We start from the raw sequence: 27,394 nt of genomic DNA, 5'->3' as shown, positions 1-27,394 counted from the left end.
CTGTGGTTCCAACCCCACTCAAACTGATGAATTTCCTGGTGAATTTGTTGATAGGCATAATAAAATTAAAAAGATATTTTCTCCAGAAACAAAATTTGGTTTTGTGCCTCTTATTTGAATTTTGGAGCTGAAAACAATAATTACGTTTAATTGTCTAACAGATGTCTTTATTCATCCTGTTCAAGTTATGCCTAAAAATTTCACCTTTTGCACTAGGCCCTCTTTAACTGGGTTAATCAACCATTCTCTGGTGTCATAGGATTCATAAGCAATTGTTATTCTGTCTTAGTTTCATCTTTGGATTGAGATATTAACATTGTATTATCAATTATGAATAATAATAACTGAATTGAATCAAATCAAGCTCTCCTCTCTCCAAGTTATGGCAATAGGCAAGAAAATGTAAATAACCTTTGAGAAAATAGTAAATGCCTATTAGAGTCCCTCTCACATGAATGGAAATTTTTTTTTAAGATTTATTTTATTTACTTTAAAAAAATTTTTTATGTATCCCTCCCTTCCCCCAGATGTTTCACTCATGTTTCTGCTCATTGTTTGCTCGCCTTCTCCAGGAGGCATCAGGAACCAAACACAGGACCCACACAAATGAGGGGGGTGCCCAACAGCCTGAACCACATCCGCTCCCCGCGGGCTGAGGCATCTGCTTGTTGCAGCAGGGGCAGAGTCTAGCTTCCTGTGGCTGGAGGCAGCATCTGCTCATCTTCTTTTGGGAGGCACCACCGGGACTGAACTGGGACTGAACCGGCACCTCCCACTTGGTAGGCGGGTGCCCAAGTGGTTGAGCTATATCCACTTCCCGGAAATTTTTTAACACATATTTTTTATTAGAGAAGTTGTGAGCTTTCAAAACAATCATGCTTAATGTGCAGAATTCTCATGCCCTTCCACCAACACCTTACATTGTTGTGGAACATGTGTTACAGATTATGAAAGAATATCAGACTATTACCACTAACTATGGTCCATAGCTTACATTTAGTATATTTTTCCATATACCTATTAATTTTTAAAATCAATTCTATTGATACATATTAATAAAGCATGCAATTTATCCATAATGTACAATCTGTGGTATTTGGTATAATCACATAGTTGTACATTCATGACTTTAATCATTATTATAGCATTTTCATTATTTCAGTAATAATAAACAAGAAAATTCTGTCATTCTCTATATGCTTCCCATGCCACCCATAGCTGCTACTTCTGGCTATTCTTACACATTTGTTTATTTGTTTTTAAGCAGTTTTATTGAGATGTATTCACATACTATATGATCTATCCAAAGAGTATAAAGATGGCTCTTAGTATAATCATAATATTGTGCAATCATCACTACAAAAAATTTAGAACAACTTCATTACTCCAAAAAGAAAAATGCCACAACTCTAGCAGTCACCTCTCAGTCCCTCTATCCTTCCCCAGCTTTACATAACCACTAATCTAATTTCATCTTTATAAATTGATTTCTATTTACATTTTATATAAATGGAGTCATACAACACATAGTACCCTGTGTCAGGTTTCTTTCACTTAGCATAATGCTTTTTTGTCTGATGTTAACATCTTGTAGTATTAACATATATTGGTTCAGTTTCAAAGAAAAATGTTCTTATATTAATATATGCAATTTTACCCATATTCTTATTTCACATGCAGTTTTACTATGCTATACAGTCCCCTGTTAAATTTTTTAGCTTTCCTTTGAGTAATATACATGACCTTAGACTTTCCCTTTCAACCACTTTCATACCCATATCATAGTACAATTCGTTACATGTTGTGCTTTCACTTTCTTAGTCATTTCCAAAGATTAACACACATCCTTTTTACCAATTCTGCACAAGTTAACCATCAACTTTCCATTCTGTAACGTCATTCTATTTTCTGGTGACTCATATTCAAGTTATTAACTCCATGAGATTGCACAATATATTTAGCTCATAGTAGCACAGTCATACAGTATTTGTCCTTTTGTATCTGGCTTGCTTCATGCAGCATAATGTCCTCCAAGTTGGGCCATGTTGTCATATGCTTCATGATTTCATTTCTTCTTACATCTGCATAATAATTCATAGTGTTTATACACCACAGTTTGTTTATCCGTTCTTCCGTTGATGGATACCTGGGTTGTTTCCATTGTCTGGCAATCATGAAAAATGCTTCTATGAACATCAGTGTGCAGATGTTTGTTCATGTCACTGCTCTCAGTTCTTCTGGGTATATACCCAGTAGTGGTATTGCTAGGTCATGTGGCAAATCTATATTCAACTTCTTTAGAAACTGCCAAACAGTTCTCCACAGTGACTGTATCATTCTACATTCCCACCAATAGTAAATAAGTGTTCCTTTATCACCACATCCTCTCTAACACTTGTAGTTCTCTTTTAAATAGTAGACATTCTAATAGGTGTGAAATGATATCTCACTGTAGCTTTGATTTGCATTTCCCTAATAGCTAGTGATGTTGAACATCTTTTCATGGTTTTTTTTTTTTTTTTTTTTTTTGTCCTGCATATTTCTTTTTTGGACAAAGGTCTATTCAGATCTTCTGCCTATTTTTTAATTGGGTCATTTGTCTTTTTATTGTTAAGTTGTAGCATCTCTTTATATATCCTGGATATTAAGCCCTTATCAGGCATGTGATTTCCAAGTATTTTCTTCCATTGAGTCAGCTGCTTTGTCACTCTTTTGACAAAGTCCTTTGAGGTGCAAAAGTGTTTAATTTTGAGTAGAACCCATTTATCTATTTTCTCTTTTTTTGTTCATGCTTTGGGTCTAAAGTCCAAGAAACTACCACCTACCACAAAGTCTTTAAGATGTTTCCCTACATTTTCTTCTAGTAGTTTTATGGTCATGGCTTTTATATTTAAGTCTTTGATCCATTTTGAGTTTATTCTTGTATAGTGAGTGAGATAGGGATCCTCTTTCATTCTTTTGATTATATATATCCAGTTCTTCCAACACCATTTGTTGAAGAAACTGTTTTGTCTGGTTAACATGGTTTTGGTAGGTTTGTCAAAAACCATTTGGCTGTAGAGGTGAGTATTTATTTTTGAACTCTCAGTTCTATTCCACTGATCTATGTGTCTATCTTTATGCCACTACTGTAGCTTTGTTTTATGTTTCAAGGTCAGGCAGTGACCCACATTGCTATATTATTTTAGAATGCTTTTGGCTGTTCAGGTGCACTTTCCCTTCCAAATGACTTTGGTAATTGCCTTTTCTATTTCTGTAAAATAAGCTGTTGGAATTTTGATTGGTATTGATTTAATCTGTAAATCAGTTTGGGTAGGATTGACATCTTCATGATATTTAGTCTTCTAATCCATGAACACGGAATGTCTTTCCATTTTGTTTAGGCCTTCACTGATTTCTTTTAGCATGGTTTTGTAGTTATCTACACATAGGTCCTATACTTCTTTGGTTAAATTGATTCCAAGGTATTTGAGTCTTTCTGTTGCTATTGAAAATGGAATTTCCCCCCCAATTCCATGGATAATCCAACTCGACCCCTAAACCTAGTCTCCTCACATTCCAGCACACCAAGGAACCGAGAGAGCGTACAATGCAAGCAGGAGAGTCCCATCCATCAGCCATGTGGGATCGAAGCACCCTCTCAATTACCATCCCAGAGTCCTAAGGATTGGTGAATAAAATATGGACTAGAGTGGACTTAGTGGTAGTCTACTATAGAATTATTGTGATTCTAGCAATGGAAGAAATTATATCATTAATGGGGAGACAATGGCCACTGAAGTTGCCAAGGCAGGGAGAGGGAAAAAGAGGTGTGATATGGGGGCATTTTCAGGACTTGAAGTTGTCCTGAATGATATTGCAGGAGCAGATGCAGGACACTGTATATCCTGCCATAACCTACTGAATGGATTGGGAGAGAGTGTAAACTACATTGTAAACTATAATTCATGCTGTGTGGCAGTGCTCCAAAATGTACTGATCAATTGCAGTGAATGTACCACACTAATGAAAGAAGTTGTTGATGTGGGAAAGTGGAGGGTGTGCAGAGTGGGGAATATAGTAACTATATTTTTTTTAAGTAACATTTTGTGTGCGCTATGTATCTTTTAAAAATAAATAAAAAACATTTTTTAAAAACTACATTCAGGGAATGTTCTTTTCACAAATATAGCAGGGGAGGATTACTGGTGCAGGCGTGGGAGGGGGGTAATATGCAGGATAGGGTGCATCTGGGGTATGCTTCTATGTAATATGAAAGTATTCATCTTGTCACAGTGTGTTTTCACAGTGGGTAGAGACCCACACAATAAACAGGAAAATATTAAAATCCCATCCTGAGGAGTCCTGCTGTGTTCTCAATTAAAAGGGCAAGAATCTCTCAAAAACATAAGCAGTGCTTAATAAAAGAAACAGATCGATATGTCTAGCCCTCAGTATTATCGCATGTAACTATGAATCTTGAGAGAATCCGAGGCGGGGCAAAATGGCGTCTGAGTAAGTACACCATGGTCATCTCTCTTACAAAAGACCGGCTGTGTGGTGACAGAGTCCTGCAGGAGCAGGCTTTTTCGGGAACCTGCAGGGTGGGAGGTATCTGGACATCGATCTGGCAAGACTGAAGCATAAAGTGGTGTTTGCTCAAGGTAGAACTGCGTGTTTCTAACAGTGAACTGGGAAGCCGTGGGAAGGTAAATCCCTTCCCCCGTAGGACTAAGAGCCGCTGCATTCACTGAGAACTGCCAGTTGTGGGGCAGAATTTCCAAGCCCTGTGTTTCCCAAATGCATGAACCCCAAGCCTGTGTCCCCTGAATCCCCGTGGCCCACGTTTCACAGACCTACATTCCCCAAGTCCACATTCTTCCGGGCCTCTGTTTCCTGAGCCCAACACTCCTGGAATTCCGGCATTGCCCTACCCCTCCCGTTGCCGACTAACTCCAAGAGTGGGAGGGTTTAGGTGGGAAATGCAGAGGGGCCAAGAAGTGCAGGTTCAATTTTCTGGTCCCCCCTTTTATTGAGTTTGGAGCAGCATATCAGCTGACTTGGGGAGAGTCTAGAAAAAGAGAAGAGGTGAATCTGGTGAGAGAGCCCAATTTACCTAAGTGCCCTAGGATAGTAAACTTGGTCTGGGAGAAGGTGGAGTTAGAAAATTAACTAGGGAGAGGGACAGTAGGATATCCTTTACAGGATTCCAATAGCATATTTAAGGTTCCTGGCAAGGAGTGGGTGCTCTCTCAAGAAATTAGGAGTCATTTTCTCAGGTGAGTTGGTTCATCAGGGACCCATTTGAATTTCCTACAGGAGCCCTCACGCAGTCTTCCTGCTGCCTTGGGAGAGAGGGAAAGGAGGAAGGGAGAAAGGGGGAAAGTCAGACTCCTAAGCAGTTTATTCAATTGTGAAGAGGATTCTTTGCCTGAGACCTTGTCTGGTCTTTTTTGGGTTTGTTTTCTTGTTTTTTACTTCCTCTTTATTGCTGCCACTGCCCTTTTTTCTTCTTCTTCTTCTTTTTTCTCCCTTCTCTTTTTCTTGCTCTGCTTTCTGTCTTCTGTCTTTTCCCTTTTCTTTTTTCTTTCTTTTTTTATAATAATGCTGCAGGCAACATTTCTTATTTGCTGTGCTTCCTCATCCTCAATTTTCTCTTTCCTGTGTGTACTGATTTTGGCTATCAATGCTATCCCCTTTCCTTTACATCATTCTCTCCTCCATCATTTATTGTTTCTCTTACATTCCACCTCTCTGTTTAGCCACCAATATTCCTGACTTTTTATCTCTAATATCTCTAATCTGTTTCCTATAATTTATTCCCTTTTTATTATTGTCCTCTCTTTTCTTTTTCCCTCTCTCCTGACCACATTGACCTTTTAATTCATAGTAAATTCCTCCCCATATTCACTTTAATATCTCCTTATAGGTACTCCACTTTTTTATGGTTATAACTATACACAGCTTCCATGAGTTCTATATCCATTCTCCTAGACCTCACATGGTTCTTCTGCTAACATTCACTATCAATACTACTATTATATTTTCCTATTCTTACCCCTTTTGCTTTCTCTGGACCTAATATTTTCCTTCAAGGGAACTTAGCCAACAACAAGGAAATAGAATAAGAAGAAAAAAGTGACAAAGAGAAGACTTAACACACACACACAAACAACAACTAATTAAATCCCAAGACTAGAATAAGAAGATAATCAACAGAATAAACCCAGCAAGATAAAATGATGACCAGACAACAACAAAAAATTACAGACCACACCAATAATAAGGAAAACATGGCCCAATCCAATGAACCAACTAAAAACCAGGAAGAGAAGTAGAACATCGAACAAGTAATGAAAGCTTTCAAAACATGTATCATGAACTAATTCAATGGAGTGAAGGAAGAGATTAAGCATATTAAGAAAACACTTGGAGAGCATACAGAAGAAATTGTGATCATGCACAAAAAGATCACAGAGATGATGGAGATTGATAGCACAATCCAAGAAATCAAAAATACACTCTCAGCAAATAACAGCAGATTAGAAGATGCAGAGGAGAGAATTAGTGATGTGGAAGACAGTACATCTGAAATCAAACAGATAGTAGAATTAATCGATAAAAAGATAGAAAAAATCCAGCAGGGACTTAGGGACCTGAATGACAATGCAAAATGCACAAACATACACATTATAGACATCCCAGAAGAAGAAGAGAAGGTAAAGGGGACAGAAGGGGTGTTGGAGGAAATACTGGCTGAAAACTTCCCAAACCTATTGAGGGAGATGCATGTACATGTCTGGGAAGCACAATGCACCCTGAACAGCATAAATCCCAACAGACCTACCCCAAGACATATACTTGTCCAATTATCCAATGCACAAGCAGCAAGAAAAAAGAGAACCATCACATATAAGGGAAGCTCCATAAGATTAAGTGCTGATCTCTCATCTGAAACCATGAAGGCAAGAAGGCAGTGGTATGACATAGACAAGGTACTAAAAGAAAAGAATTTCCAACCAAGAATACTCTATTTAGCAAAACAAGCATTCAAAAATGATGGTGAGTTCAAATATTCACAGATAAAGAGAAACTAAGAAAGTATGCCAAAAAGAAACCTGCCCTTCAAGAAATACTAAAGGGAGTTCTGCAGGAAGAAAGAAAAAACAAACAAACAAACAGGAGAGACAGAGTTGGAGGAGAGTGTAAGAACAACTAAAACTACAAAAAGAGGGGAAAAAATCAAACAACATAAGTCAAACACAAATCCAAAGAAATTATAGCTAATATAAATAATTCCTTGAAAGTAATAACACTAAACGTCAATGGATAACTCACCTGTTAAGAGACACAGATTGGAAGATTGGATAAGGAAATATGACCCATCTATATGTTGTCTACAAGAAACTCATCTTAGACCCAGGGATTCAAGGAGATTGAAAGTGAATGGCTGGAAAACAATCTTATAGACAAACAATAACATAAAAAGTGCATGTGTAGCTATATTAATATCAAACAAAATAGACTTTAAATGCAAAACAATTGTGAGAGACAGAGATGGGCACTAAAAATTAGTGAAAGGATAATCTTTCAAGAAGAAAGAATAATCATACACATTTATGACCCTGACAAGGGCACCTCCAAATATGTGAGGCAAACACTGGAGAAACTAAGTGAAGGAATAGATGCCTCTACAATTATAATGGAGGACTTTAACACACCACTATCACCATTGGACAGAACATCTCAAAAGAGAATCAATAAAGAAACACTTTGAACAATATATTAGAGGATAGGGACCTAATAGACATATACAGAACATTACACCCAAACACAGCAGGATATACATTCTTCTCAAGTGTACATGGATCATTCTCCAAGATATATCACATGCTAGGCCACAAGGAAAGTCTCAATGAATTCAGAAAGATTGAAATCATACAAAATAATTTCTCTGACCACAGTGGAATGAAGCTGGAAATCTGCAAGGGCCAGAGACCCAGATTTGGCACCAAGACATGGAAGTTAAACAACACACTCTTAGAAAAAACTTATGGGATGCAGCAAAAGCTGTCCTGAGAGGGAAATTCATAGCCAGAAATTCATACATCAAAAAAGAAGAGGGAAACGGACTTTGGCCCAGTGGTTAGGGCGTCCATCTACCACATGGGAGGCCCGTGGTTCAAACCCCGGGCCTCCTTGACCCGTGTGGAGCTGGCCATGCGCAGTGCTGATGCGCGCAAGGAGTGCCATGCCACCCAAGGGTGTCCCCCGCGTGGGGGAGCCCCACGCGCAAGGAGTGCGCCCGTGAGGAAAGCCGCCCAGCGTGAAAGAAAGTGCAGCCTGCCGAGGAATGGCGCCGCCCACACTTCCCATGCCACTGACAACAACAGAAGCGGACAAAGAAACAAGACGCAGCAAATAGACACAGAAAACAGACAACCAGGGGAGGGGGGGAAATTAAATAAATAAATAAATCTTTAAAAAAAAAAAAAAAGAAGAAAGAGCTAAAATTGAAGAACTAACTGCACATTTGGAGGAATTAGTAAAGAACCAACAAACTAACCCCAAAGAAAGAAAAAAGAAAGAAATAACAAACAATCAGAGCAGAACTAAATGAAATAGAAAATAGGAAATCACTCAAAAAAATAAACAGAACAAAGAGCTGGTTCTTTGAGAAGATCAATAAAATTGACAAACCCTTAGCTAGACTAACAAAGAAAAAATAAGAGAAGATGCAAATACACAAAATAAGAAATGAGAAAGGAGATATCACCACTGACCCCACTGAAATAAAGAATATCATAAGAGAATACTTTGAAAAACTGTATTCCAATAAGAAAGGCAATTTAGAGGAAATGGACAAATTCCTAGAAACACTTTAGCAGCCTACATTGACAAAAGAAGAAATCAATGATCTCAACAAATCAATCACAAGTAAAGATAGCAGTGGTCATTAAAAACCTCCCAACTAAGAAGAGCCCTGAGCCAGAGGGCCACACAGGTGAATTCTACCAAACATTCTGGAAAGAAATAATACCAATTTTGCTTAAACTCTTCCAAAAAATTGAAATAGAAGGGATATTGCCTAATTCATTTTATCATGCCAACATTACCCTAATACCAAAGCCAAACAAAGACACCACAAGAATGGAAACTTACAGACCAATCTCTCTAATGAACCTAGATGAGAAAATCCTCAACAAATACTTGCTAATGGTATTCAACAATACATTAAACAAATTATACACCACGACCAAGTGGGCTTCATTCCTGGTATGTAAGGATGGTTCAACATAAGAAAATCAATTAATGTAATACACCACATAAACAGATCAAAGGAAAAAAATCACATGATCATCTCTTTGGATGCAGAAAAACATTTGACAAAATACAGCACACTCTCTTGATAAAAACACTGCAAAAGATAGGAATAGAAGGAAATTTTCTAACATAATAAAGGGTATATATGAAAAACCCACCGCTAACATCATTTACAATGGTGAAATTCTAAAATCTTTCCCTCTAAGATCAGGAACAAGACAAGGATGCCCACTATCACCCCTTCTATTTAACATTGTCTTAGAAGTACTTGCTTGAGCACTGAGGCAAGACCCAGATACAAAAGGAATTCAAATAGGAAAGGAAGAAGTCAAAATTTCACTACTTGCAGATGGCATGATACTATATATAGAAAACCCTGCAAAGTCTACAACAAAGCTTCTAGAACTTATAAATGAGTTCAGTAAAATTGCAGGGTATAAGATCAATGCACAAAAATCAGTAGCATTTCTGTACACCGATGATGAGCTCTCTGAGGAGGAAATCAAGAAACAAGTACCATTTACAATAGTAAATTAAAAAATCAAATACCTAGGAATAAATTTAACCAAAGATGTAAATGACTTATACACAGAAAACTACACAATACTGTTCAAGGAAATCAAAGGAGACCTAAATAAGTGGAAGAATATTCCCTGTTTATGGATATGAAGACTAAATATAATTAAGATGTCTATCCTACCAAAACTGATCTACAGATTCAATGCAATCCCAATAAAAATCAACACAGCATTTTTTTATCTTTTATTTATTTCTCTCCCCTTCCTCCCCCATCCCAGTTGTCTGCTGTCAGTGTCCATTCACAGTGTGTTCTTCTATGTGCGCTTGTATCCTAATCAGTGGCACCAGGAATCTGTTTCTTTTTGTTGAGCCATCTTGTTGTGTCAGTTCTCTGTTGTGCGGTGCCATTCCTGGGCAGGCTGCACTTTCTTTCGCACTGGGAAGCTCTCCTTATGGGGCGCAGTCCTTGCGCATGGGGCTCCCCTACGTGGGGGACACCCCTGTGTGGCTCGGCACTCCTTGTGCACATCAGTACTGTGCATGGGCCAGCTCCACACAGGCCAAGGAGGCCCAGGGTTTGAACTATGGACCTCCCATTTGGTAGACAGATGTCCTATCCATTGGGCCAAGTCCACTTCCCAACACAGCATTTTTTAATGAGCTGGAAAAACTAACTAAGAAATTTAGTTGGAAGGCAAAGAGGCCCTGGATAGCCAGACATATTTAAAAAGAAAAATGAAACTGGAGAAATCACACTACCAGACTTCAAAACATACTACAAAGCTACAGTAGTGAAAACGGCATGGTATTGGCACAAGGATAGACACACTGACCAATGGAACCGAATTGAGAGTTCTGATATAGATCCTCATATATACAGTCATCTGATATTTGACAAGGCCACCAAGCCCACTCAACTGGGAGAGAATGACCTCTTCAACAAATGGTGTCTAGAGAATTGGATATCAATTGCAAAAGAAGGAAAGAAAATTACCATCTCACACCTCATACAAAAATCAACTCAAGATGGATCAAAGACCTGAATGTAAGAGCCAAGACCATAAAGACCTTGGAAAACAATGTAGGGAAGCATCTACAGGACCTTGTAATAGGAAATGTCTTCATGAAGTTCACACCCAAAGCACGAGCAGCAAAAGAACAAATAGATAAATGGGACTTCCTCAAAATTAAAGCCTTTTGCACCTCAAAGGAGTTTGTCATGAAAGTGAAAAGAGAGCCTACCCAATGCGAGGAAATATTTGGTAACCATATATCTGATAGGAGACTTATATCCTGCATATATAAAGAACTCCTCTATCTTGAAAATAAAAAGACAAACAACCAATTTAAAAAATGGGGGAAAGATTTCAACAGATGCTTCTCCAAAGAAGAAATACAAATGACTATAAAGCACATGAATAAATGCTCAAAATCACTAGCTATTAGGGAAATGCAAATCAAAACTACAATGAGATACCATCTTACTCCCATAAGACTGGCAACTGTCAAAAAAAAACAAGACTATAAGTGTTGGAGAGGATGTGGAGGAATGGGAATACTCATTCACTGCTGGTGGGAATGCAGAAGGATCCAGCCATTCTGGAGGACTGTTTGGCAGTTTCTCAAAAAGTTACCTATAGATTTGCCATATGACCCAGCAATTCCACTGCTGGGTATATACCCAGAAGATCTGAAAATAAGGACACAAACAGATATATATATGTACACCAATGTTCATAGCAGCATTATACACTATTGCCAGAAAATGGAATCAACCCAAATGCCCATCAATGAATGAATGGATAAATAAAATGTGGTATATACATACAATAAAATACTACTTGGCTTTAAGAACAAATAAACTACAAACACACGTGATAACATGGATGAATCTTGAGGACCTTATGTTGAGTGAAGCAAGTCAGGCATTGAAGGACAAAAACTACATGACCTCTCTGATATGAAACAAGCAAACTGAGCTGTCTCAGAGAGTTAAAGACTGGAAGATAGGTTTAAAGGAATCTGAGGGGATGAGGAAGGTTACAAGCTGACACCTACAAGGGTGAAGTCTATGACAAGCTGGAGGTAAGTGTTTGTACAGGGAAGGGATAAGATGGGGGCATAGGGATACCTCTGGGTGGGGCTTTGTGGGCTTGAGGGGGGCTAGGGCTGGGAGGATGGGTCAGATGACCCAAGGAATTGGGGGGAGGGCTGGGGGGAACTGATGAATATGGGAGAATGTCAGGTATATGGTTGAAAAACTCTTTAGAAAATATAATAAGGAAGGATCACATGTTTAAGGTGCTTAAGGGGGGCAGGGGGCATCTGGTTCAGGGGCAAGCTTCCAGGGAGTATGTGAGTGCTCATTTTGTCATAGTGTATTATATCATTGGGTGGAAACCCATGCAATGAGTGTGAAGGTGTACCCACATCCTGGGGAGACCTGATGTTCCCAAAGAGAGAATTGCTGGCTCCCAATTAGTTAGGACAGGCTAGTAGGTCAAGCCCTCAGCGTTGTTGCAGTATCTGTAAATCTGGTTCATCAAGTAGTGAAGATTGAATGTCATGGTGTGCCCTGAGGGGAGGGGAAGAGAGAGGTATGGCATGGATGGAAGCAGGGAACTTGGGGGCAATGGAATGCTCCATAAGATCATGCAATGATGGACATGTCAACTTACATCTAAAATGTATAAAAGTCTATAAACTAAAATGTAAACCATAATGTAAAACATAAGGAAGCTAAAAATTTAGAAATTTGTACAGTCTAAAATATAAACAATAAAGTAAACCAAAATGGAACCATGTTTGATAGCTATGTTTCAAAATTTGTACATCACCTGCAGCAAATATAACATGAACATGTAAAGAGATCATTGCTGGTGAAAGGGGAAAAGGGTTTGATGTTGGATATTGGGAGTCCCTTTTGTTGTGTATGTGAATTACTGTGATCTAAAACTTTTTTGAAGACAAAATTAAAAATTAGAAAAAAAAGAAAGAAAGCATGTAGACACTGAGAAGAAATGAAAGTGTCTTGCCACTGTACATACAGGACAACATCTATTACAGTGATGAAAGGCAAAACGTTAGAAGCAAAGCTTTATAATATTTTTCATTTTATTAATACACCAATTTATTTTTACTCTATGTTAGTATTTCTAAATTACTATGTATTCTATTTCTAAACTTTAAGTCCATCACTGTATTTCAATTTCCTGTTAATTGAATTTGACAATATTTTAGGACTCATTGTTGAAGTTTTGGATCACAGAGAGGTTCAACTATGGCAGGGGAGGAACCCTGGTGTGGGGTGTTATTGATGGGGGGCACATGGATGGGGGGAAGTTCTCCAAAACAAGTTTATAGGGAACATAAATGCATTAGGATATATGTTGGGTATTTTTATAGTAGTTACAGTTACAAACGTCAACTGAGGGAGTGCTGAGTTCCCACCCAGGGAAGTTCTGTCACATTCCCCAATGGAACAACAATAATCCTCCAAGTGCAAGGGCAAAGATCAACAAGGAAGGATGGTCCAATAATGAGCCCTTGATACTGATGACTATGCTTAGGAGCCTATGTGCCTGAAATATGAACTAGGTCTAGAGCTGTGGGATGCCTAAGAGTTAACCTCCTGAGAGCCTCCATGTTGCTCAAATGTGGCCACTCTCTAAACCAAACTCAGTATGTAAATGCATTACCTTCCCCCCAATGTGGGACATGACTCCTGGGGATGAGCCTCCCTAGAGCCGAGGGATTACTACCAATCACTAACTGGAGAAGCAACTAGAAAGAGACCTTGAATAAAAGGGTCAACTCAGACCAGCAGAATATCTCAGCCTACATGATGGATCAAATGTTAAAAACTGCTCTTTGACCTTGAATAAAAGGGGGAAATGGCAAAAACAAATGAGTTGATATGGCTAAGAGTCTTCCAAAAAGAGTCAGGAGGTCATCAGAGGGGTCGCGCTTATGCACACCTCAGCAGGACCTCAGATGCCAAAATAGATACAACCCTAGGTACTGGTTCTCCTGAAGGCTACAGAGATCCACAAGGTATATAATCATGCCAGATGGATTTGGAACTCTGTGCCATGTCAGAGGGTGCTACTTTGGAATTTGTGCTCCTGAATGTGATGGAACTAGACTCAGATGTGACTTTTCTACACATGTCTCTTCTGTCACTTTTGAACCTTTGTTTGGTGCTAGGGATGCTCAGGAGACTTGAATCTCTGGACTGCCCATGTGCCAGCTGGGCCCCAAGCCTCAGCAGAGTGGTGACTCCTACTCTCTGGTTCATTGGTCTTACCCAGGTCAGCTAACAGGGAGGTGAAGATGGTCAACCACCACACCAGGGAATCAAGAGTGCCTACAACTGCAAGCAGGAGAATTGCATCCATCATCCATGTGGAATCTAAGCTGCCTCTTGATCTAGAGGTGGAGGGAACACCGCCATCCCAGGGTCCATAGAATGGAGAAATAAAATATGGACTAGAGTGGACTTACTGATATTCTACTATAAAACTATTGTGATGAGTAAGTAATAGAAGAAATTTTAGCATTGAGGTGGAGAAAGTGACCACAGTAGTTATTGAGGGCAGGGAGAGGGTAGAAGAGATATGATGTCGGGACATTCTGGGGATTTTGAGTTGCCTTAATGATATTGCTGGGGCAGATTCTGGACTTTATATATCCTGCCATAACCCACTGAATGTACTGGGGGAGAGTGCGAACTACAGGGCAAACTATTATCTGTGTAGTGCAGCAGTGTCCCAAAATATGTTCACTGAGTGAAATGAGGGTGCCGCAATGATGAGGAAGATTGTTGGAGTGGGAGGAGTGGGGTGGGGGGTGGGGGGTATACAGGAACCTCTTATATTTTTTAGTGTAACTTTTTTATGTGATGTATTTATCTTCAAAAAAATACAATTTACAAAAATGATGTGGCGGGGAGTGGGAAGTGGGTTATATAGGAGCCTCAAGTGTTTTTTTTTTAATGTTTTATAATGTAACATTCCTTTTGATCTATTAATTTTAAAAATTAAAAAATAAAATAAAAATGTTAAAAAATGATAAAATAACTATGAATCTTATTCTTCAAAAATGGAAAGTTATTGGTTCCTATAAGTTTTAAGAGTAGGGGGAGGGAAGACTAGAATAGATGACACTTAGGGCATTTTTAGGGCATTGGAATGGTTCTCCAGACCTTGCAATGCTGGATACAGGCCATTTTAAATTTTGTCAAATCTATAAAAGTGTATGGTGCAAAATGTAAACTATAAACCATTGTATTTGTACATCAATTGTAACAAATGTACTATACATATGTAAAATGTTATTAATAGGGGAGAGTGGGAGAAGGGAAGGGGCTTGAGTATATGGGAACCCCTATATTTTCTAGTGACTTTTCTGTAACCTAAAGCTTCTTTGAAGATACAGTGAAAAAAATTAGACACTGAGGGAATATATGGAAGAAATTGTCACTGTACATAATAGATAATAGATCTTTTGGTGAAGAAAGACACAATGAAAAAATTGTTTCTAATTTTATTATTTTTTATTTTTGTGTTTTATTTTTTCTTATTAGTTTATTTTCTTATTATTTTTATTTGTTTATTTTTTTGGCTTTGTTTTGCAGGAGGTTTTGGATCACAGAAGGGTCACAACTGTGGTAGCAAAGGATCACTGGTGTGGGGTGTCAGTGATCGGGTATGTTTGGGGAGGAGTGCACTTAGGCATGCCTCACTTGCAGATGAATATGTTCAAGTTATCATGGAGCATTGTCTCAGTGGATGGAGACTCACACAATAACCAGAAGAATATTTAATTCCCATCCTGAGAAGTCCTGCTATGTTCTCCAATAGAGCAGCAAGAATCCCCCAAGTACATGGACAGTGCCTAGCAAAGGAGGCCCTTGATATTGATGGTTATACTTAAGAACATTTTCTTGTAAATTGAAACTTAGCCTAGTACTATATATTACCTAAGAGTTACCTTCTGAAAGCCTCCTTTTTGCTCAAATGTGGCCTCTTTCCAAGCCAAATTCAACATATAAATGGACTACCTCCCCCTCTTCGCCCTGGCATGGGACATGACTCGCAGGGATGAGCCTCCCTGGCACAAGGGATTATTACCATGTGCCAACTAGCAATGCATTTGGAAAAAGACCTTGACCAAAAGGGGTAAATATTAAATATGAATGAGTTTTTATGGCTAAGATATTTCAAAGTGAGTCAGGAGGTCATTCCAGAGGTTATACTTATGCATGTCTCAGCAGGATCTCATTGACTGTCACAGGAAACAGTGCCTCAAAGAGCAGGTCTCCTGATGGCTCTAGAGACTTTTAGACACTATAGGCAGGGCTGACAATCTCAGGAATTTGGCACCCTGTCAGTGGGCCTTACTTTGGAATATATTCTCCCCTATGTAACAGAGTTAGACTCATTTATAATTTCCCTACATATGGCTCTTCTGCCCCTTTTATTTGAATCTATAATTAGCACTATCCTTGTTACGTATGTCCCAGAGACATAATCTTCCTTCTGTTTATATACCCATTGAGCTCTGAATCTCAGCAGATTTGCAACACCTACTCCTAAATTCATTGGACTCACCCAGGACAACTAACAAAAGGATGATGATGGACAATGCCTATCCCCCCAAAAAAACAAACAAAAAACAGTATCTCTAATTGCAAGCAACAGTTCCATCTATCTACCCCATGAGATCTAAGCTCCCTCTCAGTCAGAAACCAAGTTGGAATCACTATCTCAAAATCCTCAAGATTGAGGAATGAGCAGACATTAGGGGAGAATGCAAATATGGACTAAAGTAGACTTATTATTCTAGCAATGGAAGAACTTGTATCATTAATATAAAGGCACTGGCCACCAACCAGAGGTTCTGAGGGGAGGGAGAGGGAAAAATAGGTGTAATATGGGGCATTTTAGGGACATTGGAATTTACTGTATTGATATATTAGGACTAATTTTTAACATTCTAATTTTTATTTGTTCCACTCTTCTAAGTTCTTTTTTTTCCTTATTATTTTTGGCCTTTTTTATGGGGATTATTTGATAGATATTTTTTCTTACTTTTACTTTTTGAGCTTCTATTATTTAGTAATTCTGTATTCTATTCCTCACATTTTAATTATTACCCTTGATTTTACCATGATTTTTACTTCAGTAAGTCTGAGTTTAAATGACTTTCAAATACTTTACCTCTGATATTTCCCTTTCTCAATTACACACTATTTCTCATTATTTCAGTTCTCTTCTTCTAAACCTATGATTTAACACTTATTAAATTATAAAGATAATATATGTTTGGATTTACCTACATGATTACAATTTTTTTGAACAGCATTTCTTCTTGCCTTTAAGACTTCCTTTCTCTCTGTTTCTAGATCTTCTCTTTGTTTTTAGGGTCTGCAGTTCTATTATGATATGTGTTTAAAGATGCATTTCCTGTTAATTATTCTGCTTTGGATACATGTGCTTCCTGGATTGTAGGTTCATGTTTTTCATTAGTTCTGGAAAATTTGTGCCATTATCTCTTAATACTGCCTCTCCTCATACTATTCTCTATGTCTCTTAAGCTCTCTTTCTTATTTCTAATCTTCTCTCTTTGCCACTGTGTAGACAAACTCTTTGGCTGTATCTTCAGCTTACTAATTCTCACTTCAACTGCTCTTTATTCATTGTATTTAATTTTAGATTTCAATCATGTTTTCCATTTTCCTTTTTTTTTTTTTTTTGCTTTACCAATCTTTCTGTACTTTCTCAATAGTTTCTTATTCTAAGATTTTCTTTATAATTTCATCCTTTATTTCTTTATACATTTTCACACATAGCTTATAAGTCTAATAGCTACAGTTCTTGGGGGTCTGAATCTGTCTTTCTTGTTTATATTGACTTTCACTCAGATCATCAAGACTAGGAGTTCTTTGCTTGATATAACCAGTGGAAGTCATTGAAGTATATTTTGGGATAGATTTCCTCCTGCAAAAATTTGCTTCTGCATCTTCTGATCAGATCAGAGGGGGTCACTTTAGGCTACTTAGAAGATTTTTTACTTAGAGAGGGTGGCCATGCCTGCCTTCCTCACCTCTGAAGTTCTGGAGTTCAGTGTGGCTAAAGGAATCTGGCCCTACTGCCACCTCACCCTCTCATCTTCCTTCTTTCATGGCTGCTCTCAGTGGTTCCAGTCCCCAGGCTCTTCACTTCTGCCTTCTCAGCTTCTGGCCTCTCTTGCCCTTGCTTTGGAACAGTCTTGCCCTGGCTTCTACAGATTCTAGAATTTCATATAAACAGAATAATACCATATATACTCTTTTGTGTTTGGCCTCTTTCACACAGTATAATGTTTCTGTATATACACAGTTTGTTGATCCATTCACCTCTTGATAGATACTTGATTTGTTTCCAATGTTGGCTATTATGAATAAAGCTGCTATGAACAGTCATGCATAAGTCTTTGTGTGGATGCATTTTCTTTTCTCTTGGATAAATATCTAGGAATGGGATGGCTGGGTCATGGGGTAGATGAGTGTTTAACTTTTTAAAAACTATAAAACTCTTTTCCAAAATGGTTGGGTCATTTTACATTTTCACCAAAGTAAATGAGAGTTTCAGTTTGTTGTTTTTGAGGGGCAGGAGATTGAACCCAGGACCTTGATTGTGGGAAGTCAGCGCTTAACTACTGAGCTACACTGGCTCATCCGAGTTGGTTTTTTCACTTGCTTGTTTTTTTAGTACACACAAGTAAAAACTGGGGTACATGGGAAGCAGACATTCAACACTTGAGCTACATCCTTTCCCAGAATTCATTCTTAAAGTAAAGAAAAACATTTGAGAACAATAGCTTTGTCATTATTATCACATTTGGAATGCTGGGCTGGAGAAGCGACATGGATTAATGGTTACCTGCAGCCAGGGTTGGTGGGATACCGACTGCAAAGGACACAAGGGCACTTATCCTCTAGTGGGTGCCTGGAGATGCTCTTGAGGGGCCCCTTGCATAGGAGGGAATGGACTGGGGTAGGGACCCCTGCCTGTGCTAGGCAGAAACAGACCTAGAAGCAACAGGTGAAGATGTGTACTCAACTTTGTGTGGGTATCTGCTTCCATGGTCTGGGAAAGATCATAAAAAAGGCAGGGAATTCTAGTACTTTGACTCAGAAACTAAAATTCTTCCACACATCTTTCTGGTAATCCTTGTTTCTTGAGAATTTGCTGTCAAAAAATAACCTGCGTGTAGAGTATGTAAATAAGTGTGTGTTTGTTTGTATGTGTGTGAAAGGGGAGAGGGCTCATACACAGCAGCTAGCATCCTTTCTCATGTCTCTGTGCATCACTTCCCTGGCTCTTTCTATCTCTGTCTGATTCCACCCTTTGGTCTTTCTTTTTTCCCCAGTCCATTTCTGGGAGGTAGTTTTTCCAGATGTCAGTTCTGACCACAGCCAGGCCAGGGTAAATAGGAAGGCATGCCTTGTTTCATCTTCTGCCTCAACCCTCAATTAGGATAGATTCTTCTTGAGAGGCTCCTAAGGGATCTAGAGGAATCCAGACACTATAAGCAGGGCAGACAAGCTCAGGAGTTCAGCACCCGGTTACTTATTTTGGAATGTATGCTCCCCAGTGTAACAGAGTTAGACTCATTTATAGTTTCCTACACATGGCTCTTCTGCCCCTTTTATTTGAACCTATAATTAGAACTATACTTTTAAAATATATGTCCCAGAGACTTAAATCTTTTGTCTGTTCTTGTGCCAGTTGAGCCCTGAATACCTACTCTCCAGTTCACTGGCCTCACCCAGGAGCCCTAACAAGGAGATGATGATGGACAGCGCCCATCCCAAGGAACAGAGAGTCTTTGCACAAGCAAGGTAGTGCTGTCCATCTGCCCCATGGGATCTAAGCCCCCTCTCAATTATAAACAGAGCAGGCATCAACATCCCAAAATCCTCAAGATTGGATAATGAACAATGGACTGTAAACTTTACTATTTTTCTACTATAGACTTACTATTCTAGTAACGGAAGAACTTTTATCATTATACAAAAGCAGTAATCACCAGAGGTATTGAGGGGAGGGAGAGGGAAGAATAGGTGTAACATGCGGGCATTTTCAGGACATTGGAATTGTCCTGCATGACATTCCAATGACAGATACAGGCCATTGTACATTTTGTCATAACCTATAAAATTGTGCAGGGCAGAGTGTAAACTATAATGTAAACTATAGTCCATGGTTAGTAGCAGTGCTTCAATATGTGTTCATCAATTATAACAAATGTACCACACTAAAGAAATATGTTTTTAATGTGGGAAAGCGTGGGAAGGTGAGGTGGTGGGGCATATGGGAATCTACTATATATATATATTTTTAGTTAACACATTTTTTAAATTAAAGTTAATAGATCACATAGAATGTTACATTAAAAAAATATATAAAAGTTTCCCATATAACCCACTCCCCACCCCTCACCCCCATAATTTTTGTAAATTGTATTTTTTGAAGATACATACATCACAAAAAAGTTACATTATTAAAAACATGTGGTTCCTGTATGCCCCCCATCCTCCTACCCCACTCCTCACACACCAACAACCTCCCCCATCATTGTGGCTCACTCATCACACTCGGCAAACACATTTTGGAGTGCTGCTACACCACGTGGATAAGAGTTTACCCTGTAGTTCACACTCTCCCACAGTATATTCAGTGGGTTATGGCAGGATATATAATGTCTAGCATCTGACCCTGCGACATCATTTAGGACAATTCCAAGTCCCCAAAATGCCCCCTCATCACATCTCTTCTTCCCTCTCCCTGCCCTCAGCAACTACTGTGGCTACTTTCTCCATGTCAGTGATACAATTTCTTCTATTACTAGTCACAATAGTCTTATAGTAGAATATCAGTAAGTCCACTCTAATTCATATTTTATTCCTCCATCCTGTGCACCCTGGGATGGTGATGTCTACACCACCTTTATATCAAAAGAGGGCTTAGATTCCACATGGATGATGGATGCAATTCTCCTGCTTGCAGTTGTAGGCACTCTTGGTTCCCTGGTGTGGTGGTTGGCCATTTTCACCTACCTGTTAGCTGTCCTGGGTAAGTCCAATGAACCAGAGAGTAAGGGTTGCAACTCTGCTGAGGCTCAGGGCCCAGCCAGTACATGGGCAGTCCAGAGATTCAAGTCCCCTGAGTATATACATCATCCCTAGCACCAATCACAGGTTCAGTAAAAGTGACAGAAGAGGCATGTGTAAAAAGGTCACATCTGAGTCCAGCTCCATCACTCGCAGAAGCACAAATTCCAAAATAGGGCCCATTGACATGGTACAGAACTCAAAATCCATCTGCCATGACCATATATCCTGTGGGTCTCTGTAGCCTTCAGGAGAATCAGTACCTAGGGTTGTATCTACTTAAGCTGTTTCTGGGGTCCTGCTGAGGCGTGTGTAAGTGCAACCCCTCTGATGACCTCCCAGCTTTTTTGAAGACTCTTAGCCATATAAACTCATTTCTCTTTGCCATTTCCCCCTTTTATTCAAGGTCAAAAAGCCATTTACATGTAGGCTGAGATATGCTGCTGGTCTGAGTTGACCCTTTTATTCAAGGTCTCTTTCTAGCGCATCACCAGTTGGTGATTGGTAGTAATCCCTCAGCACCAGGGAAGCTCATCATTGGGAGTCATGTCCCACACTGGGGGGAAGGTATTGCATTTACATGCTGAGTTTGACTTAGAGAGTGGCCACATTTGAATAACATGGAGGCTCTCAGGAGGTAACTCTTAGGTATCCTGCAGCTCTAGGCCTAGTTCATATTTCAGGCACACAGCCTCATAAGCATTGTTATCAGTATCAAGGGCTCATCATTGGACCATCCTTCCTTGTTGGTCTTTGCTCTTGCACTTGGAGGATTATTGCTGTCCCATTGAGGAATGTGACAGAGTTCCCCTGAGTAGGAACTCAGCATTACCTCATTAGTCATTTGTAACTGTACCTACTGTGAAAATACCCAACATATATCAGAACATTTTTATGTCCCCTATATACATGCCCTGGAATCTCCCTCCCAACCATGTGCCCCCCATCAATAACACCCCACAACAGTGTTCCTCCCCAGCCATAGTTGAATCTCTCTGTGGTCCAAAACTTCTGCAACAATGAAGCCTAATATATTGCTAAATTCAATTAATAGGAAAATGAAATATAGTGATGAGTTTAAAGATTAGAAATATACATACTAATTTAGAAATACTAAAATAAAGTAAAAATAAATTTGTGTATTAATAAAAATGAAAAATGTTATAGAGCTTTGTTTTTAACATTTTGCCTTTCATCACTGTAATAGGTGTTGCCCTATATGTACAGTGGCAAGGCACTTCCTTTCATTTCTTTCTCAGTATCTATATCCATTCATTTTTTAATTTTTTTTTTATTTTTAATTTTGTCTTCAAAAAAGTTTTAGATCACAGTAATTCACATATACAATATAGGGGTCTCCCATATATCCAATACCAAGCCCTTTCCCTTTTCACCAGCAATGATCTTTTTACATGTTCATGTTATATTTGCTGCAGCTGATGTACAGATTTTGAAACATAGCTTTCAAACATGGTTCCATTTTGGTTTACATTATGGTTTATATTTTAGACTGTATAAATTTTTAAATTTTTAGTTTCCTTATGTTTTACATTATGGTTTATATTTTAGCTTATAGACTTGTATACATTTTTGGTATACGTTAACATGTCCTATATCCATCATTACATGATCTTGTGGAGCAGTTCCATTGCCCCCTAGTTACCCTGCTTCCATCTATTCTATACCTCTCTTCCCCTCCCCTCAGGGCCCACAGTGACAATCAATCTTCACTACTTGAGGGACCAGATTTACAGATACTTGCAACAATGCTGAGGGTTTGACATACTAGACTTCCCTAACCCATTGGAAGCCACCGATTCTCTCGAGGGACACAGTTCTCTCTGTTTGAGAACATCAGGTCTCCCCAGAATGTGGGTACCCCTTCACACTCATTGTATGGTCTCCATGCAATGATTTAATATACTATGACAAAATGAGTACTTACACACTCCCTAGTAACCTTCCCCTGTGCCAGTTGTCCCTCCTTAGGCACCTTAAACACGTAATCCTTCCTTATATTTTCTCAAGGGATTTAAAGTATATGTTTTTATGTGACTTTTATGTAATTGCTTTAAAATAATAAAAATTAAAAATTAAAAATAAAATAGATTCTTCTACATTTACATTTAATTTCTTTTTCTTCTGGTGAAACTGTGAATCCTTGCCCCAGTGATCTCCAGACCTTGAGCCTTCCAGGAGCCTTCAGAGGAAGTGGCTTTTCTGCTCAGCCTACATGGCTGTCTGTGTCTTCACTCCATTTTTCCATCTTGGTCTCTTGGGCTTGCTTCTTTGCTGCCTTGTTTCTGTCTCTAGCCTCAACGAGGATAAGGCCTTGGGAAAAGACTAGTTCCCATTCCTGCTTGTTCCCAGACTCTGTGGGTACCTGATGAACAATAGGCAAGGAAGGCCTTGAAAGAGGGTGAATGGGTACTTGGGAGAGAAGGTCCCCAGCAGTCACTTCATAGCTTCTCCCTTCAACCACCTGCCTTCTTCTCACTCTTAGAAGATGCTCTTACTCATACTTCATAACATAGGATCCCTAGACCTGACTACCCTAATCTTTTTAGCCCAAAACCCACAGACCTGCCTTTCTCTGCCAAACAACCTCTCTCACTTTTCTCATGCACAAATCGAGATGTTTCCTTCATCTTCTTGTTAATGGACAATCTTCTGTGCTTTCAATCCTATCCCAATCCACATTCTCAGTTCTCTCCTATGGCACTTGTATTAGTCAGCCAAAGGGGTACTGATGCTAATGCAAACACTGGAAATCTGTTGACTTTTATAAAGGTATTTTTTTGGGGTAGAAGGGGAAGCGGACTTGGCCCAATGGATAGGGCATCCACTAACCACATGGGAGTCCACAATTCAAACCCCAGGCCTCCTTGACCCGTGTGGAGCTGGCCCATGCACAGTGCTGATGCGCGCAAAGAGTGCCGTGCCACTCAAGCATGTCCCCTGCGTAGGGGAGCCCCACACGCAAGGAGTGCGCCCTGTAAGGAGAGCCGCCCAGCGTGAAAGAAAGTGCAGCCTGCCCAGGAATGGTGCCACACACACGGAGAGCTGACACAACAAGATGACTCAACAAAAAGAAACACAGATTCCCGGTGCCACTGATAAGGATACAAGCGCACACAGAAGAACACACAGCGAATGGACACAGAGAGCAGACAACTGGGATGGGTGAGGAAGGGGAGAGAAATAAATAAAAATAAATAAATCTTAAAAAAAAAAAGAGTACGGGTAAAGCAGACATTGTCAGATAATGAAAAACAGAAATTGACACCAGAAATACCATAAACATAAAGGACTATAATGGATGTACTTGAGGGAGAAAGAAAATGACTCAGATACAAAGAAGGAGAGGTACTAGGGATAAATGTGGTAAAAATGTAGGAAGATTTACATGTCAAATATAAGTGATAATGATTATGGTGGCAAATTTTGTGCAAAATAGCATGCACAGCAGGAAGAGGATTGATCAGTGTTAAAGCTTTTTTGTGTTCTTGTGTTTCTCAAGAAGGAATTAATATCAATTTAAGTATTTCTTAGTATGCATGATAAGGTTCCAAAGGTAATCACTAGAAAAATACATAACCTCAGGACGTGTTATTGGGAAATAATGGAATAACAAAAAAGAGGAAGAAAGAAAGAAAATCTCAAAGTTTAGAATAGAATGGAAAAAGCAGGTAAAACGAAATACTGGAATTGGCAAAGACAAATCTAAGTTTGTCAGTACTCAAAATAAGCGTACAAGGATTAGGCCAGCCAGAAAAAGATTGTCTGATTGAATTTTTTTTTAAGATTTATTTTATTTATTTATCCCCACCCCCTTGTTGCTTGCTTGCTGTCTGTTCTCTGTGTCCATTAGCTGTGCGTTCTTCTGTGTCTGCTTGTCTCCCTTTGCAGCATCATCTTGCTGCACCAGCTCACTGCAGGTGTGGGCCATCAGCTTTCCACCGGTGCGGGCAAGTTTGCCTTCACGGGGAGGCTGTGGGAAGTGAACCCAGGGCCTGCCATATGGTAGACGGGAGTCCAATTGGTTGAGCCACATCCACTTCCCTGTCTGATTGAATTTTGAAGCAAAACAAACCTCAACCATATGCTGTTTACAGGAGACATATCTAAAATATAAGGACACAGAGTTGAAAGTACTAGTATGAAAGGAAAATGTGTGGTAGGCATGTACTAATAAGAAGAAAGTTAAACTATATTTATCAAATAAATTAGACTTAAAAAAATTAAAGAATTAGGCTCTGTATTGTTCAGTACAGTCACTGCTAGTCTGTAATAAAGAGTCTTACTCTGTTTTTTGATGTTTGTTGACAGCTTGAAGCCTTACCCTTCCTTCTTCCCCTTTTAACTCTAATTCTGGGCAAGCTGATAAGAAAGTCTGGGTACTCCTTCCTTTGCCAAGAGGTTTGGACCACACAAAACCCTTCCAAGTTGTAGGAATCCTCACCCTCTTTCCACCCCTATAACTATAATAAAAACACCAAGCCAGTCTCCCTTTTCTCAAGCTATTTTCAGACCAGCTTGGAAAGCCTACCCTGCTCTCTGTCAAAAGCCTCAGGTATGAACTAAACCTTTCTATCTTCTTGGTGTATGTAGTTTCAGCAATCTCAATATCCAAACCACATTTTGGGTAGGAGGGCCATCCTCTTTCTATGCTATGGCCACAACATAGGCACATGTGGCCACTGAGCCTTGAAAATGTGGCTAATCTAAACTGAGATTTGCTGTAAGTGAAACATGCACACCAGATTTCAAAGACTTGATTTTTTTAAAAAGTAAAATGTATCAATAACTTTATATTGGTTATGTGCTGGAGTGATAATATTTTGGATATGATGGATTAAATAAAATATTAAAATGAATTTCACCTGTTTATTTCTTTTAATGTGGCCACTAGAAAATATGATTTGCACTATATTTCTGTTGGACAGGTCTGTAATAGAGAGCCACTCATTATAGAATGGCCCAATGTTAAATTCACCAGAAAAATAGGGTAATTGTGGTCATAGAAGAATCTAGTAAAATAGAGTCAAAATATATAAAGTTGTAATTGATAGAACTAGGGGGAGAATTAATAGATCCATTACAGTAGGAACTATTATCACACCTCAATTATTTTTAGACTATGTAGATTTTAAAAAACAAACTAGCAAAGAGTTGAGCAACACAATAAGCTTGATCTTAACAGATATAATAAAATTCTATATCCAACTATTGAATAGGACATATACATACACATGAGCATAAGGGAAAAAAAAGTAATAGGTCATAAGACACTAAGGCAAACCTCCAGGAATTTCAAAGAATAAGTTTCCTCATACCATGTCTTACCTCAAAACAATTAAGTTAGAAACTTGTAAAAAAAAAAAAAAAGTATGTGTGTATGAGAATTAAATACCTTTTGGATTAAAGAAAGAATCATAATAAAAGTTTAAAATGTTTATATGAACAATCATGAAAATACTACGTATTGAAATTTGTGAGAAAGCAAAAATAAGTTTCAAGAGGAATTTATAGCATTAAGTGGCCTTGCAGACACCATCGTCTACCACTGCAGTTCCTCACACACAGCCGTGGTCACCACCACCGTGTTCTTCAACATCACCGTTGACGGCGACCCCTTGGGCCGTGTCTCATTCGAGCTGTTTGCAGACAAGTCTCCAAAGATGGCAGAAAATTTTCATGCCCTGAGCACTGGGGAGAAAGTATTTGGTTATAATGGTTCCTGCTTTGACAGAATTATTCCTGGGTTTATGTGCCAGGGTGGTGACTTCACACGCCATAATGGCACTGGTAGCAAGTCCATATACTGGGAGAAATTTGATGATGAAATTTGATGCTTCGTCCTGAAGCATACCATTCCTGGCATCTTTGTCCATAACCAATGCTGGACCCAACACAAACGGTTCCCAGATTTTCATCTGCACAGCTAAGACTCAATAATTGGGTGGCAAGCATGTGGTCTTTGGCAAGGTAAAAGAGGGCATGAATATTGTGGAAGCTATGGAGAGCTTTGGGTCCAAGAACAGAAAGACCAGCAAGAAGCTCACCATTGCTGACCACAGAGAAGTCTAATAAATTTGATTTGTCTTTTGTCTTAACCACTAGTCCACTCCTTCTGTAGCTCAGGAGAGTGCCCCCACCACTCCTGGTCTGCTCTCAGTATCCTATAATCTTTGTGCTGTGGCTGCAGATCTTTGGGTTCCATATCAGCCTTGCCTTCCTTCCAAGTGTAGCTGGATTGCAGAGTTAAATTTATGATTATGAAATAAAAACCTTGAACACCCCCCCAAAAAAAAGACTATATTAGGAAAGAAGGCTCATGGGGGAAAAAAGAGCTAAGTGTTTGAATTAAGAGGTTAGAACAGAATAAATCCAAAGAATATAGAAATGAGGACA

General features: G+C 39.0%; 1 pseudogene; it reads left to right on the top strand.

Moving 5' to 3' along the window:
- Positions 1-4,505: 4,505 nt before the first annotated feature.
- On the top strand, positions 4,506-27,070 carry LOC101445865 (peptidyl-prolyl cis-trans isomerase A pseudogene; annotated as a pseudogene).
- The last annotated feature ends 324 nt before the right edge of the window (positions 27,071-27,394 follow it).

Source organism: Dasypus novemcinctus, chromosome 10, assembly GCF_030445035.2.
Source record: "Dasypus novemcinctus isolate mDasNov1 chromosome 10, mDasNov1.1.hap2, whole genome shotgun sequence".
Lineage (NCBI taxonomy): Eukaryota > Metazoa > Chordata > Mammalia > Cingulata > Dasypodidae > Dasypus > Dasypus novemcinctus.
Note: the sequence above shows the minus strand (reverse complement) of the source record. Positions and strands in the feature narration are given on the sequence as shown.